Below are 4,683 nucleotides of genomic sequence, written 5' to 3' on the forward strand. Positions count from 1 at the left end.
TTCTTTGATACTTGCTGTTTTTTCTTTTTTAAATATAGGCATTTAGGGCAATAAATTTCCCTCTCAGCAACATCTTTTCTTCATCCCCCAAATTCTGATATGTTGTTTTCATTTTCATTTGGCTCGAGATATTTACTGATTTCTCTTGTAATTTCTTCCTTGACCCCACTGATAGTTTAAGAGTGTGTTGTTTAGCCCCATATATTTGTGAATTTTCTGGCCCTCTGCTTGTTATTGATTTCCAACTTCATTCCATTATGATCAGAGAAAGAATTTTGTATAATTTCAATCTTTTAAAATTTATTGATACTTGCTTTATGACTCAGCATATGTTCTATGCTTGAGAATGATCCATGAGTACTTGAGAAAAATGTGTATCCTGCTGTTGTGGGGTGTAGTGTTTTGTAAATATCTGTTATGTTCATTTATCATATTTTTCAAAATCTCTGTTTCCTTATTGATCCTCTGTCTAGATGTTTTATTCATTGATGATAGAGAGGAACTGAAGTCTCCAGCTATGATGCTAGAGGTGACTACTTCCCCCTTCAGTGTTGTCAGTGTTTGCCTCATGTATTTTGGGGCACTCTAGCTCATTGCATAAATATTTATGATTTTTATGTCTTCTCTTTGAATTGTTCCTTTTATTAGTACATAGTGTTCTTCTTTGTTTCTTTTCATTGTTTTACAGCTGAAGTCTAATTTGTCAGATATTAGTATAGCTATCTCTGCTGTTTTCTGGTTCATGTTTGCATGAAATATCTTTCTCCAACCTTTCACTTTCAATCCGTTTTTGTCCTTGGATCTAAAGTAGGGCTGTAGGTAGCATATAGATGGGCTTGATTTACAATCCATTCTGCCAGTTTCTGTCTTTTAATTGAAGAGTTTAATCCATCAACATTTAATGTCATTACTATAAAGCAGCACTTTCTTCTACAATTTTGTCTTTTAGATTTTATATAGCATATCTAATTTTTTTCTTTTTACCTTTACTGACAGTCTTCATTTGTACACTTTCTCCAGACCTCTCCCTCCTGCCTTTTCCTATCTCCCTGCAGTGCTCCCTTTGGTATTTCTTGTAGAGCCTGTCTCTTACCCACAAACTCTCTCAGTGATTGTTTGTCTGAAAATATTTTAAGCTCCCCTTAGTTCCTGAAGGAAAGTTTTGCTGGGTATAGAATTCTTGGTTCACATTTTTTCTCTTTCAGAAACTTAAATGTATCATACATGAAACATTTCGTGCCTCCATGGTTTCTGCTGAGAAATCCACATGTGGTCTTATCAAGCTTCCACTGTATGTGATGGATTACTTTTCTCTTGTTGCTTAAAAAAATCTCTCTTTGTCTTTGACATTTGACAGTTTGATTAGTGTCTTGAGGTAGGCCTATTTGGATATATTCTATCTGGGGTATGCTGCACTTCTTGTAACTGTAATTTTATGTCTTTCCTAAGAGATGGGAAGTTTTTCAGTGGTTATTAGTCTTTCCGCCCCTTTTCCCTTCTCTTCTCCTTCTGGGATATCCATAACACATGTATTCATGTGCTTCATATTGTCATTCAAGTCCCTAAGACCCCACTCATATTTTTCCATTCTTTTCCCTAGCTTTTCTTTTGTGTATAGCATTTCAGATATTCAGTCCTCTAGTTCACTAATCCTTTCTTCTACCTCTTCAAATCTACTGTTTTGGGTCTCTATTTTTTTCATCTCTTCCATTGTGCATTTCGTTCCCATAAGTTCCGTTATTTGTTCTTTCAATCTTTTGTGTTCTTCTTTCTGTTCACCCAGTGTCTTCATTATATCCTTCATCTCTTTTGCTGTATTTTCCCTCAACTCATTGATTTGATTTTTGATGTGATTTTGCATGTCTGTTTGAACATTCTGAATTAGTTGTTTGAACTCCTGCATCTTATTTGAAATGTTGATTTGTTCCTTTGGGCCAGGTTTTCGGTTTTCCTTGTATTGCTTGTTATTTTTTTGCTGGTGTCTAGGCATTTGATTTGCTTATTAGTTTATTATGGAGGTCATTTTTACTCTTTTACCTAGGGTTTTCTTTTTGAAGGTCTTTGTTCTCTATCTGTTCTTTGGCATTCAGTTGTACTTATTCTAGACTTCTAGCATAGGTTCTGTTTTACTGATCAGAATTTTTCAGCTCTTGTTTTTCTGGTTCTTGTCCTACCTATATGAAACCATTTTTTGAGGAGGGTCTCCTCAGATATGATTAACCCCAGTCAGATTTTCCCAGACCATATGGGCCCATGTCTCAGGAGGAGAGAGTAGCCAGTATCAAGTGTCCCTGAGGGTGAGACCCAGCAGGTTCAGCAGGTTGCTAGACTTTCCAGTGTAGCCTCTAGACTCTGTGCGTTTTCTATCCAGATCACCCAACATGTGGTGCTTGTGATCCTGCAGCTGCCGACCAGTGTAAAGTGATGCGGTGCCTTTAATTTCAGCAGCCTCTCCCTGCCAGTGATTTGGTTGAAATGGAGGCTGAGTGGAGGGTCAGCTTAGTTTGTTTCTGTTTTCCAGCCCCTCGGGCCTGAATCCCCTGAAGGAGGGCTGCCACTTGAGCTGGGCCTGGCTCCTCTTTTCTTGGGAAGGATACACCCTATAGGAAATTGTCTCCATTCATCTATTTACTCTGTCTCTCAGATATGCCTTAATTCTGCCCTTGCCTGGGGCCCAAGAGAGTACTCACAATTCTATCTAATGAGTTATTAAGAATATTTTTTAAAAGGCAAAAAAGGCCTTTTCAGGACCAGACCCCAGCACCCCAGGTTTGCCAATCAAGAACTGGAGGTGTTACGTGGCACTATATGTCCCCATGCTCTATTTCCCTTTTTTCTTCAGGTCCAGTCCTTTTCTGGTAATTTTGTGCCGTCCAATTGAAAAAGCCTCTTTGTCTGTTTATTTTCCCTCAGCCCCACCCCCTCTTTGCCAGAGCAAAAACTCTGGGTTCCTTTACTTCTTATTCCAAGTTTATTTGTTCATGGGGCCTGTTTTCAGCAGTCTAAATTTGTTAATTGATTCTGTAGTTGGAGCTTGGCTGAGCTAAGTGCCTTGCTAATAGTAAAGTCTGTTTCCTTTCCCTTTGGGGAACCAGCCTGCCATACCCATGGGAGAGGGTCTCCAGACTCCACAGCTTGGGGGACTTACAGTTCTGTGTGGGATCTCAGCTGTTCCACCCATTTCAGACTGGTGTACAATGTGTATCTGGTCCTTGATGTCCCCCAACAGTTGTTCCATATAGTTCCTGGCTATTTACTAGCTGCTCTGGAGGACAAACTAAATTCTACTCCTCACTATGCCACCATCTTGGCCCCAAAGTTGTTGTTTTAATGATGTTGTTGTTTTAATGTTCTTTTAATGATGATGGATGCTAAGCATTTTTTTCATGCTTATCTGTCATCTACATATACTCTTCGTGAAATATTTCTTCATGTCTTTTGCCCATTTTCTAATTGGATTGTTTGTCTTCTTACTGTTAAGTTCTGAGAGTTTTGTATATCTTCTAGATACAAGTCTTTGTACTTATGTGTTTGCAAATATTTTCTCTCAGAGTATAGCTTGTCTTTTCATACTCTTAATCGAGTCTTTTGCAGAGCAAAAGTTTTTAATTTTGATGAAGTTCAGTCAATCAACTTTCCCTCGTTTGGATTGTGCTTTGTGTGTCAAGTCTAAGAACTGTTTGCCTAGCCTGAGGCAACATGGGACAGAAATCCTAGAATGAGATGAGACTCAGCATCAAGAGATTGAGAAAAACCCTAGAATGAGCTGAGACTCAACATCAAAGGATTGAGAAAACCCCTAGAATGAGCTGAGACTCAGCATCAAGGGATTGAGAAAACCTTCTTGACCAAAAGGAGGAAGAGTGAAATGAGACAAAATAAAGTGTCAATGGCTGAGAGGTTCCAAACAGAGTCGAGAGGTTATCCTGGAGGTTATTCTTATGCATTAAATAGATATCACCTTGTTAGTCAAGATATAATGGAGAGGCTGGAGGGAGCTGCCCAAAAATGTAGAGCTGTGTTCCAGTAGCCATGTCACAATGTGACTGTGTGATTGTGAAAACCTTGTGTCTGATGCTCCTTTTATCTCCCTTATCAACAGATGAGTAAAACATATGGAATAAAAATAAATAATAGGGGGAACAAATGTTAAAATAAATTTAGATTGAAATGCTAGTGATCAATGAAAGGGAGGGGTAAGGGGTATGTTATGTAGGAATTTTTTTTTTCTGTTTTCTTTTTATTTCTTCTTCTGAATAGAAGCAAAATGTCCCAAGAAATGATCATGATGGTATATATGCAACTATGTGATGATATTGTGAATTATTGATTATATATGTAGAATGGAATGATCAAAAGTTAAGAATGTTTGTGTTTGTTTGGTGTTATATATTTCTTAATTTTAAAAACTAAAAAAAAAGAAAGTGCTCCTTTATTCCTAATTTCTGAGAGTGTTGATCATGAAATGGTGTTGAATTTTGTCAAATGCTTTTCTTTGCATCAATTGATATGATTGTATGAATTTTATTCTTTAGCCTGTTAATATGGTAGATTTCATTGATTTTTAAATCATTCTTTAATGCAAAAGACTTGCATTCTTGAAATAAGCCTCACTTGGTCATAGTATATAGTTCTTTTTTAATAAATTGCTGAATTTTATTTGCTAACATTTCATTAAGAATT

Source organism: Tamandua tetradactyla, chromosome 16 (genome assembly GCF_023851605.1).
Source record: "Tamandua tetradactyla isolate mTamTet1 chromosome 16, mTamTet1.pri, whole genome shotgun sequence".
Classification (NCBI taxonomy): domain Eukaryota; kingdom Metazoa; phylum Chordata; class Mammalia; order Pilosa; family Myrmecophagidae; genus Tamandua; species Tamandua tetradactyla.